General features: G+C 41.8%; 1 pseudogene; it reads right to left on the bottom strand.

Moving 5' to 3' along the window:
* Positions 1-4,963: 4,963 nt before the first annotated feature.
* Positions 4,964-5,923, bottom strand: LOC115857034 (TBC1 domain family member 14 pseudogene; annotated as a pseudogene).
* Between the last annotated feature and the right edge of the window lie 1,631 nt (positions 5,924-7,554).

Genomic DNA, 7,554 nt, shown 5'->3' with positions numbered 1-7,554 from the left:
CTGTTTGTTTGTTCTTTAATTCTTGTAGATCTTTGTTAAACACTTCTTGCATCTTCTCGATCTTTGCCTCCATTCTTTTTCCAAGGTCCTGGATCATCTTCACTATCATTATTATGAATTCTTTTTCTGGAAGGTTGCCTATCTCCACTTCATTTAGTTGTTTTTCTGGCATTTTATCTTGTTCCTTCATCTGGTACATAGCCCTCTGCCTTTTCATCTTGTCTTTCTGTGAATGTGGTTTTTGTTCCACAGGCTGCAGGATTGTAGTTCTTCTTGCTTCTGTTGTCTGCCGTCTGGTGGATGAGGCTTTCTAGGAGGCTTGTGCAAGTTTCCTGGTGGGAGGGACTGGTGGTGGGTAGAGCTGGGTGTTGCTCTGGTGGGCAGAGCTCAGTAAAACTTTATCCACTTGTCTGCTGATGGGTGGGGCTGGGTTTCCTCCCTGTTGGTTGTTTGGCCTGAAGCGAGCCAACACTGGAGCCTACCCAGGCTCTTTGGTGGGGCTAATGGTGGACTCTGGGAGGGCTCACGCCAAGGAGTACTTTCCAGAACTTCTGCTGCCAGTGTCCTTGTCCTCACAGTGAGCCACAGCCACCCCCTGACTCTGCAGGAGACCCTCCAACAGCAGCAGGTAGGTGTGGTTCAGTCTCCTATAGAGTCACCACTCCTTCCCCTGCGTCCCAATGCGCACACTACTTTGTGTGTGCCCCCCAAGAGTGGAGTCTCTGTTTCCCCCAGTCCTGTCAAAGTGCTGCAATCAAATCCCACTAGTCTTCAAAGTCTGATACTCTAGGAATTTCTCCTCCTGTTGCCGGACCCTCAGGTTGGGCAGCTTGATGTGAGGCTCAGGACCTTCACTCCAGTGGGCGGAGTTCTGTGGTCTGAGTGTTCTCCAGTTTGTGAGTCATACAGCCATCAGTTACGGGTTTTGATTTTATTGTGATTGCGCCCCTCCTACCGTCTTACGTGGCTTCTCCTTGTCTTTGGATGTGGGGTATCTTTCTTCGTGAGTTCCAGTGTCTTCCTGTCGATGATTGTTCAGCAGTTAGTTGTGATTGTGGTGTTCTCACAAGAGGGAGTGAAAGCATGTCCTTCTACTCCACCATCTAGATCCTTTCAGTGTCACTCTTTTAGCTTTTTATGTTTCTTTAAGACATCTTGGTGATTGTTGGCCCTTTCCCTTGTAAGTTTTAGAATCAACTTGTCAATTTCTACAAAAACCTGTTTGGGAGTACCCTGAATCTGTGTTAGACCAATAAGTTGGTAATTATCTCAGTAAGAAATATGAGTTTTTCAGTCGTGTGGTATCTTTGATTTGTTTGCATCATCTTTAAATTCTCTCAGTAGTGTTTTGTAGTTTTTCTTGTATAGGTCTTGCAGAAATTTTGTTAAATTCATCCCAGAGTAGTTCATTTTTCTTGATAATATTGCAAATTTTGTTTTCCTTTAATTTTTTGCTAATTGCTAGTATTTAAGAATGCTTTCAGGTTTCCCTGGTGGCGCAGTGGTTGAGAGTCTGCCTGCCAATGCAGGGGACACGGGTCGTGCCCCGGTCCGGGAAGATCCCACATGCCGTGGAGCAGCTAGGCCCGTGAGCCATGGCCGCTGAGCCTGCATGTGCAGAGCCTGTGCTCCGCAACGGGAGAGGCCCACAACAGTGAGAGGCATGCGTACCGCAAAAAAGAAAAAAAAAAATTTATCTGTGATGTTTTACTTCTTTCTTTCCAATATATATGTCTTTTATCTATCTATCTATCTACCTTTATTGCATCATCTTGGACCTTCAATATGATGTTTAATAGAAGTGATGGTACATCTTTGCCTTATTCCTGGTCTTGGCGATAAAATGTTCAGTCTGTCTCCATTAAGTATGATGAAAACTACAGCTGTTTCATAGTTGTTCTTCATCAGGTTGAGGAAATTCCCTTTCATTCCCTATTTTGCTGAGAGTTTTCATCACTAAGAGATGTTGAATTCTGTTGAGTGGTTTTCTGTATCAGTTGAGGTTATCATATGATTTTCTTCTTTATTCCATTAATATGGAGAATTACGTTGATTTTTAACTGTGAAGCCTACTTTGCATAGCTGGAATAAACTCCATTATTATGTGTTATTATTACTATAATTATTTTTATATTGCCAAGTCAGATTTCCTATGTTTTGTTAAGAATGTTTATGGCTAATTTTGGGAGAATATTGTGGTTCTCTAATTTTCTTTTCCCCTGTAGTGGCTTTGTATGATTTTGGTATTGTTGGTGTCATAAAGTGAGATGGAAAGTGTTTCGTCCTTTTTTATTTAAAAAAAAAAAAAAGTCTGTGAGGAGTTAATGCTACTTCTTCCTTAATTGTTTGGTATTATTAACTGAGTGGAACATACAGAGTTCCCATGTACCCTGTGTTTCCACATATGCACAGCCTCCTCACTGTCAACATCCTGCACCCAGCGTACATTTGCTTTGATTGATGAACCTACATTGACTCATCATTATCACTCAAAGTCCATAGTTTACAGTTTGTGTCCACTCTTTTTTTTTTTAAGTTATTTTTGATGTGGACCGTTTTTAAAGTCTTTATTGAATTTGTTACAATATTGTTCTATTTTATGTTTTGGTTTTTTGGCCAGGAGGCATGTGGGATCTTAGCTTCCTGACCAGGGATCAAATCCACACCCCCTGCATTGGAAAGTGAAGTCTTAACCATTGTACTGCCAGGGAAGTCCTGGTGTTCACTCTTGGCGTTTTGTATTTCATGGGTTTTGACACAAGGACAATGACATATATTCACCATTTTAGTATCATACAGAATAGTTTCACGGCCCTAAAAATCCTCTGTGCTCTGTTGATTCATCCTTCTCACCCCATCCCCCAACCTCTGGCAACTTCTGATCTTTTTATTGTCTTCATAGTTTTACCTCTGCAGAATATCATATGGTTGAAATCATATAGTATGTAGCCTTTTCACATTGGTTTCTTTCACTTAGTAATATGCATTTAAGGTTTCAACATGAGCTGTCATGCTATGAAAAGACATTTCGTTTAAGCCTTGAATAAAATTTCATTGTATTGATGTACCACAATTCATCTGTCCACCTGCTGAAGCGCATCTTGCTTGCTTCCAAGTTTTGGCAATTGTGAATCAAGCTGCTATGAGCATCCATGTGCAAGCTTTGTGTGGATGTGAGTTTTCAGTTCCTTTGGGTAAATATCAAGGAGCACAATTGCTGGGTCTTATGGTACGAGTATTTTAGTTTTGTAAAAAGAAAAACTGCCGAAGTATCTTCCAAAGTTGCTGTGCCATTTTGCATTTCTACCAGCAACGAATGAAAGTTCCTGTTGCTCCACATCTACACCAGCATTTGGTGTTATTAATGTTTTGGATTTTTGGCATTCTTATAGGTATATAGTGATTTCTAATTGTTTTCATTTGCAATTCCCTAATGCATTATCATGTTAAGCATCTTCTCATATGCTTTTATTCCATCTGTTTATTTTCTTTGGTGAGATATCTGTTAAGATCTTTTGCCTGTCTATTAATGGGTTCCTTTTTTTATTGTTGAGTTTTAAGAGTTATGTTCAACAACTGTCTCTGGTTGGTTTTGATAGATTGTCTTGGGGGGGGAGACCACTTTTTGTACTGGTGAGCTCTGAGTAAGTTCAATAATAACAGCCTTACATGTGAAGTCTTTCATGTCCAATAATGACCCTTCTCTGGGAACTCCAACTTCTTGGACTGCCAGACTTGGTTGTGGCTGTTGTTTTTCAAGATTCCTGTGTACCTGGGGATGGGCAGATGAGCACAGGGAAATTAAAATGCCACAAAGCTCATTGTTTTTACTGAGATTCAGCTCTTTTCCTTGAATAATCATTCCCTAGATGGCTGCAAGTCATTGGTTAATTTCTAGCATTTTGAGAAAGTTGATTTTGACAGTTTTTGCTAGTGTTCTCATTGCTTTTGTGGAGGAAAGTGTTTTCAGAACTTTTTACTCTGAGATTTTCAATGATGTCCATTGTCCTTTTGTGAGCAGTAACCTAAATTTGTAAGGTAGTGTTGTGAGAACTGGACGAAATTCCTTGCCTGTAGAACAGGAGGACAAGAGCTCAATTAAATGACCAGGGAAAGTAATATATGCACATCATGTCACATCATGTCAGTTTTTAATATATTTTATAGGTGCTGGATCTAGATGAGTCAAATTTTACTCGGTTAATAGTGAGTAGTTAAATCTCATCACCATATAACATGTAATGGTTTGTATCCTTTAAAATGAAATGAGGAATTACTATTTTTTTTGCAGGGGGGTCACAACATAAAATGTATTTCCTTTTTCAAGTCAGGGTGAAAAAAGTTTAAAAGACACTATTCTAGGACAGTGTTTTCCAAACTTCCCTTTAGCCTGGAATCATAAGAATCTAACTTGGGGGCCTAAAATAGATAAGGTAGAAGCTGAAGACTCTGGTCCCATGTGATCCTCTCCTAACACCCCCTCCCCAGGGGTCACGGGCCCCAGGCCTGGGAGTCTGCGAGGTCAGGGTTCACAGTCAAATTACAGCACAGGTGCACCAACAGGGGTGCAGAGGGACAGCCTATGCAAGAGTTGAGTGTTCCTGTGTGGAGAAATTATTTTTTGGTTAAATTAAGGTGGCCTTTAAGGCAGGCCCCAAACACTCCTGCCTGGCACAGGTAGACAGGCCAGCCCAGCACCCCCGCCAGCAGCCACTTCATGGCCTGATGTGTGTACTATTCCACAGTGACACCAGCACTTGTGGCCTCAGCTATGAGCTCTCACCTCCAAAACCTTGTTCCCAGCGAGAATTCAGCAGTGTCAGAACAGTCTCAGGGTTTGGGACAGAAGCAACAAACGCCGAGAGTCCCAAAGGCTTGCTCCCAAGATTTGTCTACAGTGCAGACAAATCGGCTTTATTTAAGGGACTGAGCCTTGTTTCAGATGACGTTCGGACTTTACCTTCTAGAAGTAAGCCTTTTGTCGCCAATCAATTAGGTAGATGTTTGGAGTTAAGTTGTTTTTCTTGAAATGAGCAAATAATTTTGTTGTTTTTTTTTTAATTTTTTTTTTGTGGTACGCGGGCCTCTCACTGTTGTGGCCTCTCTCGTCGCGGAGCACAGCCTCCGGACGCGCAGGCTTAGCAGCCATGGCTCACGGGCCCAGCCGCTCCGCAGCATGTGGGATCTTCCCAGACCGGGGCACGACCCCGTGTCCCCTGCATCGGCAGGCAGACTCCCAACCACTGCACTACCAGGGAAGCCCATGAGCAAATAATTTTGGCAAATTTTCTTCAACAAATACCTCAAACGCAGCAGAATAAGTCAACATAAGGCCGTGGTCCACTTGGAAAAAAGCCATTTGACAGGGTTTATTCAAAAGATTGGAAAAAGCAATGAAGGCATCTACAGTAAGTTCAAGATCAACACGGCTGCTATGAAGGCCATTCCCTGAACATAACCCACATCCGGTTGGTAACAAGTGTAAGCTTCCAAAATGCTGTGCAAACATGTTGTGATACGGGCCACCTTGCTGGAAAATGCAGAGATTAGGGAATGTTCTGGAAATGTCTAGTTTAATAAACTCCAGACTGGCTTCTCTGTCTTCTGCTGAAAAACCAGCATCTTCATTCTCCACTCCAGAGCCTCCCGTACTAAAGGACCACCCCTGCTCCTTGGCTTGGGCAAGACAGATGTCAGAGAGCTCCGGGGTGATGTTTAACTCATTGCCAATGGCTAAGCTCCAGACTTTGCCTCTCACACTGGGAGGGATTCCCTGCCACCGGTTAGGCAAAATCTCATTATTCCAAGTGAGGACGGCGTTTCCAATACTTTCTTCTAATCTGCATCTTTCTTCTAGCTGCTTTTTCCTTCTCTGAGCTTCTTTCAACTCTCATTTTTTTGGCTGGAACCACCGTTTCTTCATACTGTTGCCTGTGTTACTGAGCTTCTTCAGCTGGCTTTGCTGAGAGATTTGCTGGTCTGTCTTCCAGGATGAGTGTGGTGGTGGAGAGAGGCTCAAAGTCAATATTCTTCCTCACATTCTGCTTTGGTGAGGGTGGCCTGCTAGGTCGTCCAGGCTTGTTTTCATATTCCAAGAACGCCGAGGGGCTCAGAGGCGTGCGGCCGGCGGCTCCAGGCCCGAGTCAGCGAGCGAGTGGGGCTCCATGGCGGGACCTTGGGCTTGGCTCTGGTGGCCGGGTGGGGCGAGGAATTACTATTTAAATCATAATCTAATATTCTCTTCCACCTGAAACTTTTTGCCATTTGAAATATCTCTTGATAGAAAAGGTACATATCTTGTTTCTTTCTTTTCCCTGAATATAAATAGTGTTATATTTAAGATTACAATCAGGTTTTCATTTGAATTTCCTGAATGTATAGCAGGGACTTCTGATTCTTTATTACTAGATATTTTTTTTCTCCCTAGTTGTTGCTGCTTATGGAGTATTATGGGGAGAGAAGAGGGGAGGATTGATTTGTGAAAGATAGGTTGTCTTGGCTAGACAAGTCATGTGTAGGTCAAGTTGTTTGAGGGTGACCTGCTAATGTTGTAGAAGGATTTCATTGTAGTTTTATATTTTATTGAATTTAATTATACACACAGGGCAAATGAAAGGTGTAATGCAGTTGGTTTTGTGGTGTTTCATTCAATGTGATAGACATTTTGTAAGTACACTGAAAATACTGGGGAGAGGATTTTAAATCTGTCTACTTTTGATCATCTATGAATTTTACACAGAACTACGGTATAGTTAATCATTTAAAATTCTAGATTTGTTTTGCTCTATTGAATTTGATTGAGTTATATTTGAGATTTAAAAGTTAGAATGGAGCTTCTCTGGTGGTGCAGTGGTTAAGAATCCACCTGCAAATGCAGGGGACACGGGTTTGAGTCCTGGCCTGGTAAGATCCTATATGCCACAGAGCGTGTGTGTATATATATATATATATATATATATATATATATATAATCTCCAGATCAAGATATAAAACATTTTCAGGGATTTCCCTGGCATTCCAGTGGTAAGGATCCATGCTTCCAATGCAGGGAGCGTGCCCTGGTTGGGAAACTAAGATCCCACATGCCACCATATTTGCAAACGAAGCAACTGACAAGGGCTTAATTTCCAAAATATACAAACAGCTCATACAGCTCAATAACAGAAAAACAAACAAACCAATCGAAAAATGGACAGAAGACCTAAACAGACATTTCTCCAAAGAATACATACAGATGGCCAACAGGCATATGAAAAATGCTCAACATTGCTAATTATTAGAAAATGCAAATCAGAACTACAGTGAGGAGTCTTATCACCTCACACCTGCCAGAATGGCCATCATCAAAAAATCTACAAAAAATGAATGCTGGAGAGGGTGTAGGGAAAAGAGGACCCTCCTACACTGTTGGTGGGAATGTAAATTGGTGAAGCCACTATGGAGAACAGTATGGAAGTTCCTTGAAAAACTAAAAATAGAGCTACCATATGATCCAGCAATCCCACTCCTGGGGCATATATCCAGAGAAAACCATACTTAGAAAAGATACATGCA

Source organism: Globicephala melas, chromosome 19, assembly GCF_963455315.2.
Source record: "Globicephala melas chromosome 19, mGloMel1.2, whole genome shotgun sequence".
Taxonomy (NCBI): domain Eukaryota; kingdom Metazoa; phylum Chordata; class Mammalia; order Artiodactyla; family Delphinidae; genus Globicephala; species Globicephala melas.
This window is presented reverse-complemented; position numbering and strand designations above follow the sequence as displayed.